This window comes from Corvus brachyrhynchos, unplaced genomic scaffold, assembly GCF_000691975.1.
Source record: "Corvus brachyrhynchos isolate BGI_N302 unplaced genomic scaffold, ASM69197v1 scaffold409, whole genome shotgun sequence".
In the NCBI taxonomy this organism is placed as follows: domain Eukaryota; kingdom Metazoa; phylum Chordata; class Aves; order Passeriformes; family Corvidae; genus Corvus; species Corvus brachyrhynchos.
In genome coordinates, this window is record NW_008246059.1 from 343,715 (window position 1) to 353,398 (window position 9,684).

Consider the following 9,684-nt stretch of genomic DNA (forward strand, 5'->3'; position numbering starts at 1 on the left):
CAGCCGTGAGCGCAGCCCCTGACGGCTCGCACGGGCTGTTTCTTGGGTCTCACTCTTGCTGTGAGCAGCCCAGAGCCGGGGTAGCCTCTCCGCCCGTCCTTCTGCCGCTGTTGTATAGATTCACTCTGGATGAGGTGTAGGCAGCAAAATACTCCGTGATGTGCTCAGAAAAGCTTTTTTAGGGTTTTTTCCTGGTTTTGGTTTCATGACTTATACATAATATACATAATTATATGCTGGTATTGTAAGGTTACAATGTGGATGGATTGGTTAGGCTTGACAGCAGCACGTTTCCTTATATCTTGAGGGATATGGTGGTTTTAAAGTAGAAGAAAGTAAATACGTACAATATAAAGTTTACAGGTTTTTAGAAAGATTTGTATGCCTTCTAAAACTACTATTTAGAAAACGGGATTTTTTTTCTCTGAAAAATGGCTGTGCATGCCTCCTCCTGCCTTTTAAAAAGATAGGTTTATTCCACTGAACGAATCGCCAGCGAGAGCTGTGCAAAGTGCCTTCTCCAAGGTGATGAAGGTTTCTCGCCCTGTGCGCAGAGCCCCCCGCTCCCATTGTCTTCAGCGGGATTGGGAGGCAATTTACACGTTGGAAGGAACACTCAGTACCTTCCAGGGTAAGGTCCCTAAACTGTACAACAGATTTCAAGAAATGAGTGAACGGAAGAGTGATCTTCCTCCCAATTACATTTTAGAATACGGATAATGCTGCTAAAGCAGGCTATCAAATTCACAGACCAGCAAACTGTGGCAAAATGGTCTTGCAATATAATAAATCTGCTGCACGTTCTTGAAATGCTCCTCTTTTCTTCATTTTACCCAGTTCAGATATACACTGTGTTACTGTATGATACCACAACGCTACTGTTTTGCTGCTGCTGCCTGACTTTTCATTCTGTTTGTATGAATATGATGGTTATTTTTAAAGAGAGGTTAATAGGTTAATGTGTCACTGGCGTTAGCGGCTTACCCATCAGAGACATGTGGATCATTAGACCATGGCATGAGCATAAATCAGTAAGATTAAAGCTGAAATGTATGAGGAAGTTTCTAAGATGACGTGGAACACAAGGATATCATTATTTAGAAACCGTCACAGAAAGAGGGCTTTCCAGCCTGGAATTAGAAAACCGTATGCTATATTGACGGCATTCAGCATGATTCGGTTCTACTAAAAATAGGCACAAGCAAATGTATGTGCTATATACATACTTGTGGCAGGCACTCTTTTCAGGGTAACTCCAAAAATATGGAAGAAAAATTTTGTTTAAAAGGCAGTAGTCAGATTCTGCTATGTGTTAACTGTTTCATGGAAAATGGCAGGGTTTCAGTACTAAACTATTTTGAAAGAACTAACATCAACACACAATATCTGGGTCAGATTTTCCCCTCACTTACCTTTGCACAGCTTCATTAACTTTTACTGAAGGAGCTAGCCCCTGAAAAAGATGAGTTTCCTGTACTTACACCTGGGGCCAGATGTTGGCATTAGCACCCTTCTCAGTGGACCGCTACCACATACTTTGCTGTTTATACTGAAAGTTAAACTTGAGAACACTACGACTACTTCTTCAAATGACTGGACTCTCTAAATTGCTTTCCGTATTCAAAGAAGCAAAATGCTTCTCCTTTCTTCTTCTGTTTTGCAAGTTTAATATGTGCATCAGTCTGACCTGCTGCCCGAACAGGTTTTTTTGCACTTCTTGAGACGGTTCCTGGGCTTGTAACATTTTATCATCGTTAGATTATGTAGCTACCTTTATTTATTTGTTATTTCTTTTCAGAAATGCTGAAGTCCTCTCCTTTATTGCTGCAGAATATGCTGCTTAAGAAAGCGTTTGCTGTAACAAAAGAACATTGCAAGGTGGAGTACACAGGCAGACAACATGAACATTGAGATAGCTTTTTCAGCCTTGATTCTGCTCCTTTGGCAGAATCATTGCAGCTTGGTCTTTTGTTAAATTATGATATGATTGAATCATCCCTGGCCAGGGGAAGAAGATATGATAAAGTGATTAGAGCAGGAAACAGACAATTAAGACGTATCTCGAGTTAATTGACAATGTGGACTTGTGTGTGTTTGTTCATCTGTCAATCCATACTTTGCTAAGCTACTGAAATAAAATAACCCCATTTTACCCAGAATGGGGTAAAAACAAAATAGGTATTTCTTTCTGGAGAAGAGTCCTAGGCCAGTGTTTTGGAGATGTTATATTATTTCCAGTGCTACCTGTAGTCTTCTTCTGTAACATTCCCGATACTCCCTGACTGTCCGTGAGCCAGTGTTGTGATGCTTGCTGCTGTGCTCAGGCTCTGCTGTGCTCAGGCTCATCTGAGTAAGGGCTGTGAACTACAGGGGGTTATAGCATCCCCTGTGTAAAGGTAAGTACAACATGCAGTTACTTCCTGAGCTCTTAATCCGATGGTGCTCTCCAGAGACACAAACTGTGCATGGGCACTGTCAGCTTCAGTTTTAGTCCGGTTGAATCTCCGGTGTGAGATATGCTCCAGTCACCTGTTTGATCATAACTGACCAAATGCTGCAGATTTGGGTGGAAGGTACTCAGATTCAATGAGAGATACTGCTCAGTGCACTGGTATGGATGTGTACACCCTGGATTTTAATTAACAGGAATATGTTTGTGTTGGTAAGCCTTTCAGTGTGTAGTTCCCTCATGTGATAAAATAGGCTTGCTACGGACGATTCTATGCAACACCTATAAGCCCCATAGACTGTGTGCCACCCCTGCTTTTCTTAAGATCTCTCTAAGAGAAGTGAGTAAAGATAAGGTTGTTTCAGGATAGCTTATTGAGGATTGAATGAGCAAGATGAGATCCTGTTTAAATGCAAATATGGTGCATTTGTTTACATTACTTTCTTAGATGCCTTCATGTCTGTCCTCCAGATCCTGTAGAAGGGATCCCCCAGGCTTACTATTGTTGGACACCTGTTGTGTATGAGCTGTTGTATCTGTTTTTCCTTAGGATAAGATGGGGTCTAAAGCTACTCACATCTGGTATGTCTACACTTGAGATGAAGCCTTAAGTTTATTAGTGAGTTGGCCAAAATGATTTGCACTCTTTCTCACACCAAACTATTGCATTGTCTGAAGCTTGGACCCAGGCTGTCCCTGCTGTAAGAAGGAAGAGTGAACACAAGCATGTAGCTCCCTTGGCCCAGTCCACGTGGCAGATGTGAACATGGATTTTGGAGGATATAAACCTCAGGCACTGCTGGTCTCTGGAGCTCAGCCGTGGTTTCTGCCTGGGCTCAGTGGGGACTCTCTGAACCAGAATGAGATGTGGCCTCAAGACTGGCTTTCATCTCTGCTTATCAGCTAGAACAGACATACCCTTTGTTCTTTTTACTCAAATTAAGTGGATGAGGGGTTTTGTTCCGTGTATCATTCTAAGTTACACAGGGCAAAACCAATTTGTGCTAAAGATATGCAGCCATGTTGGTGAGAACGTAAGAGGAAGGGATGGAAGAGAGATACAGGTTCAGGTAAATTATCGTATTTTAAGAATTACATGTCTTTTTATGTTTGCATAGATACACTTGATCTAGACAGGACTAGAATAATTGGTTATTTTATCTAAGATGCTATGAGTTATGTTCCTGTAAATGAATTATAACGGTCAAGCCAAATAAAATGTGATATGTGTTTGTGCCAATTGAACTTCTGAAGCAAATGATCTAAACTCAGTCAGGTTGCATTTCACTTTGAGAAACTATCATAAGGCATGAATATAAATCAGCTATAAGTAAAAAGTAAAAACAATTATTAAAAAGAGAAATTAAAACTTGGACAGTAGCATGCACATATTTGTTTCCCATTAGTGTAATTGCCTAGACATGAAATGTCCTTGCAGTACAGATTCTTATGCTGATTAAAGAGCCGAAAGGTAATTAAAGTAGAATTGAAAGTGTCAGAATAGCAGAAAATCATCTTGTAACAGGTGTCACTCCATCATTGTCACTAGTGGGAACTGGTAGCGTGATGGAGCAATTGAGACTTGACTGAGGGGATTGGATTGAGTCCAATTTCGTTACTGTTTTTTTGAAAAGAGGAGAAAAGAATGTGTGTTTGTTGTGGAAAATACTGCTAAGGAAACATTCTTTCTGTACCAAGATCTCTCTGATAATTTTTCTAAGACGAAAACAAGAAATCTGATCCTTTTCTTCCTGTTGATGTAACGATAAGTATTTTATATTTTGTCAGTTTTCTTCTAGAGTTGACAGTAGACTGGATAAAGGGGAGAGTTAAACTTACTTGGACTTGAAAAAGAAAGAAGCTGCAGCCTAGAGCTTTGTGTAGAGAGGTACAAATGCAGAGAATCCCACTGATATTGACAGGAGGCTGTACCCTTTTTCTATAAAGAGATTATCACATTCCACCATTGATCCATCAACTGAAAGCGCTTGTGACTTTTCCAGCCTGTGGTCAGACTTTGGCGAGTGTCCGCAAAGCAGACAGTGGCAATAGTTCCCAGGATAACAGTAGCTGTAACATTTGTGGAAGGAAAAATGCTGAGCACCAGGGATGTTGAAAAAGCATTATTCTTCTGACTCGAGACTCCTGCATATCCTCCTTGATAAGTCTTTACAGATGCTGTGGAACCAGAGTGGAGATAGAGGAATGGGGGTATGGAGGTGGAAGCCTGTCTTTTTCTGAACTGAATGTAATATTCTGCAGAACCAAAGACCAAAGATATTCTTTATAGAATTACTCTTTTAAAAAATTGTTCAATCCCCAAAATAGCTTTAGATAATACAAAAATGATAATTAAACACAATGCAGTAAACTAAATAGTCCCTTCTAATTGCTGTAGTTTATTCCTAGCTCATCTTGAAATTCTAACAATTTAGAAATATGGAGAAATAGAGGAAGAAAAAGAGAGAGAGTGTGAGAGAGAGAGGAGCTGTATTTTGCAGAACTCAGAAGCGTGTAGAAAAGAGCTTTTTTCACTAAATCAGTTGGCAATAAATTTTATTTTATGAAACCATTTCTTGGCAAAATGAGTCCTCTTTACATGATATTTTTCTTCCACAAAAGGCTAAGAAGTTACAGAAAAAATCTGATTAGGAGTAAGTTCAGCAGTCAAAACTGTGATCTGATGAAATTAAAGTTTCCGGGAGAACCTGAAATCTGTTTATTTGTCTTGATGAACAGCTACAATGTCTCTTTGGTTCTAATTTAGTTCACAGATGGCTTCAAGGGGATGTGAAAGCAGAATTATTTAATCTTGTACTGTTAGGACAGTATCTAGTGGTGCCATTAGTGGAGCCATTAAGTATCTGGGATTTATGGGTCATATGTTCTACTATTTATTTGTTTGTTTATTTAAATTGAGAAAAATTTCCAGGTCATTTTTTCTCTTCACGATTCTTGCCAGGGAGCTCCTGTGTTCTGTGGAGCAAGATGCCAGGGAAAGTCTTTGCTACAAGAGTAGCTGGAGGACTCCTGTTCTCTCGGATCTGGTTACATCCTCAGACCTGCCTGGCTGGGAGCTGGTAGAGAGATCAGGTTCTGCATGCATTTGCATATCTATTGATGTGAATTTCTCCGTTTAGGAGAGCAATTTAATGTTACACTGATATCAGTGTTCAATTTCTTTTAAGTTGCTCTAAAGCTGCCTCGTTGGTCATAGTGCGGTTTGTGAGGAGGCAGTGTTTGACTAGCAAATCGGGATTTATTTTAGGATAATTTAAATTCTCATCATAGTAGACAATTTCTAAGGACTGGAAAGGCAGGACTTTTCTGATAATAGATTATGTATTACAGTAACAGTGTTTAAAGGATCTGGTTTAGAATAAAATTAAACCCTTGTAATACCTCTCTTTAGATTTCATATTATAAAAATAAATTTAGTTGCAGTTACAGTCTTGAAACACCCACACTACATAACCATGTTCAAGCTCTCATGATCACAGTTCAAAAAGAGCGGTAATTAAGACCAGCAGGAAAACATGTAAAAATTAAAGGGAAGAAAATCTGGAACAAGACAAAACTGTCAGTAATTTTTCTGAAGTGACGTGTCTTGGTCGTTCCTGGGTCCTTTCCACCCTTTTCTACCAGGCTGAGACCTCAGCATGCTCCTACGTGTCTTAAATAAGTGCAAAACTCTCTGTACTTTTGTAAGATGCACAGACCATCCCCTGGGGTGCAGCCAAAGAAGAGAACAGGTACAATGTCGACAAACAGAATGTTCAGGACATGAAATGGTACTTCTTAGGTCTTGTCTGGAGGCCAAAACCTCCTGAGATGTGGCTCTGCCTGGCTGCAAAGCTATAGGCAGCCTCATTCCAGTTGCCTGGCTTGCTGGCAGGCAACAGCCATGTTCCTCAAGGAAAGGCCCTGGGGCATCTCCTGTGCCTCACACCAGTCTCATGGGATCCCTGTGGGAGCAGATGGGGTGAATGGGGGTGGTCAGGCAAGCCAGAGAGTAGGATTTGTGCGAACCCTGGCTAATCTACCCTTGATCACCATAGTGTGTTCGAGGTGAACACAAAATGCATGTCTTTAGGGGCTCCAATTGCTTTATCCCAGATCCAGCCCTGACTATTTCCCAGACTGGCACATTTCTACACAGCTTCAGGAGTCAGACACATCAGTGTTCACCTGTGGGTGACAAAAGGACGCTGCTTTAGGGAGTGTTTTAACTGGTCCCAGTTATTAACTGATGAGAGCACTACAGGCGGTGAGGGAAGAAGGGACACAGCTCCCCATGAAGACAAGCTGTCACATCTGCTTGTCTATGGCTGTAGAAAACCTCCCATAAACACACTTATATCAGCAGTGGGTGACAAAGTGTCCTGTTGCTTAAGCCTGAAGTGTATGGAGGAGGTCGTTGTACCTCACAAGAGTTTTGCTTTCTTTCTTTCCTATTCAGAGACACTTCACATATGACTACAAAGAATGAGTGTTAGGATAAACATCATTTGCAGAAGTGGCTGTATTTCCTCTAAAGTTTTAAACTGAACAAGAATCTTAACAAAAGCAACACAAAAGCTTGAGTTAAAGTTAAAGGTGTTTGTGCATGTGCAGAAAATGTTCAGAATAGTCTAGGCATTCAAAATGAATGAGTGCTTTTGAAAATACAAGTTTTAATCCTTGAGGGTGTCCATAAAACACATGAACAAGTTATAAAGTCTTTAGCTGATTGGTGGAGACAGCTAAAACACTGCTTTCAATAGGTATTTCCGTAGAAAGTTTGATAAAAAATTGTGGCTGGATAGAAGTTTGTTACTTTAAAAATTCAGGGAAGCATTGATCTAATGAAATGTTTACATTTTGCTAATTAGTATTGACTCTGATTGTGTGCTGCCTCTGCCTGATCCCTCTGTGAGAGACAGAGGTCAGTGTGTTGTGCTGAATGGGTTCTCCAGGGCAGCAAAGAGCAGCAAAAAATCCTTAGACTAAAGAAAGGGATGCCCTGCCCCCTCCCTGAGCGATATTGCCACATGCAATGGGCAGATGAACGGTTCTTTTCCTGAAGCACCATATCTCTCCCACAGCTTTTTCTTCGTCCTTCACCTCTCACAGAATTTTTCTGAGACAATTCTGTGAGGCAGAGTTCTTTTCACTGTCTTGATTGGAAGTATAATTTTATGGAAGTATCATTTCAGGGTTATAAAAGTGAAAATAAACCAGCCAGGCTCCTGTTGAGGTTATAGAATTGTTTTCTCATATTAAACATGGGTTGGGAAGGCAATTTATTTCATTGTATTTCTTCTCTGTTTTAACTGCAAAGGATGTCCTTTTCTTCACTTGTGCACGTGTTTACAACTACAAAGGATGTCTTTATGAAAATAGTTAAATGTGTTTGAAATGTGCAAAATTGGTTCTGTGCTGTAAGAAATACTCTTTTTCATGTGAGAAATAAGTGGCTATGCTAGGAATTAAACAAAAATTTTGGCTAGAAAACACAAAGAAGAGATACCTACTTTTATTCTTTTTTTCTTTTCTTTTTTTTTTTTTTTTTTTTTTTTTGTTAATGACAAGAGGTTTATTGTTATCTCAGTGCTCTTTTTGCAAACCTGCTTCTGGAATATGGAACAGTTATCCAGGTGAGAGAACACAACCTCCACATTTGCAAGTGATATTCCTGCTGCTGACTGAACAAACAAAGAGGATCACTGCAACCAGGCTCCGAATTTGAGTGTTTTGGATGATTTATCTACCAGATGGTAAATGCAGTCCAATGTAAAAAATTAGTCTGAGAGCAGGGAATCAATCATTCAGCACACTGATCAGCAAAGGGATTTGGGTGTTATAGCAGAAAAATTAATGAGCTGGCAATCCACTGCAGAGCAGCATTAAGACAAAAGATACTACACTGTAATAAAAGAGTCCTCACCCAGAAGACAAAAGAGATGAACATCCTGCTTTATTACACACTTGATAAACCCAATCTAAAGCAGTGTATTATATACCAACCCCCTTATATTATTCAAACATAATGACTCAAAAATTCAGTGTCAAAAGCTGGAGATCAGAGTTAATTTAGGAAAGTGAAGTTTTTCACTGATTTCACAGTTCTTTCCCAAATACATAGGCTTTTCTGTCATGGGAGTTACTTACTAGTATTCTGTATTATGCCAATAGATACTTCTGTGCTATTTAAAGTCACCCTACAGTGCATTCAGAATTACTTAATGAAAGATTATAAGATACCAATACTAGCTTTATGCCATAATTACATCTTTCTTTTAAAAGTCCTTAGTCTCTTTCAGTTAACTCAGGCTAGAAGAGATCAGAATAGCTTTACCACTCTAGGCTCTTCATGACTTTTCTCTGATTTTCCTTGTGAAGCATTGAGTCTATATCTAGAAAAGGCTAAGAAAAGGTGGCTTCTGTGCTCATTTTCCACTTTTAAGGTGTTTTTGCTGTTTTGGGATTTTTTTATTGTAAGGACTAGGTGCAGGATAGGCTGTTTGGGAGATGACATACTGTACAAGCTGCTTCTGCAGGGAGGAAGGGCAGCAGCAAGGTCTGGCCGTGCTGCTGTGGGGGGCACTTAACACAGGTGGAGAATCTGTCCATGGGTCCCCTCTCCAGCCTAAGGGATCAATGCATTTCTGTGACTGCAGGTAACTGAAAGAAATACGTTGGAAAATATCTCTTTTCTACTGTGGAAAGCAACCTGAACCTGCTGTTGCGTGTCCTCTGTGGGTAAATGCTATTATTTCTGAAAAGAGCTGAGGAGAAAGGAGACCTTTGTGCCATATTGTCCTCCAATTTTGGCCTTTTCTTATTTGGTTTGGTTTTGTTTTTTTCTTGGGGGTGAGGATTGGTAGGTTGATAAACAGCTAGCAAAACACACAACAAAAATCTCATGTATATCGTGCGAATATAATACCCAAAATTGTCTTTCATTTTCTTAGTATTTCTTAGTATTTCTCCATGAATCACTTATAAAAAAAGATTTCTACAAACAGGGGAAGAGAGCTGATGGTCTGACTGCCTAAACAGTAGAGTAAAGCCCACTACCTAAGGAGTTTTTCTAGCATTGCTGACCACTCAGCAACGGGAACTCCCAGATCAGGGTCCCTGTGAAAACCAGATTTCTCTATGTACAGAATGAGGAGTAAGAACCTGTAAATTTTAGTCTCATACAGCTCTACAGATTGGAGGTATAGAAGCCATGATATTCTATTGGCTTTTTT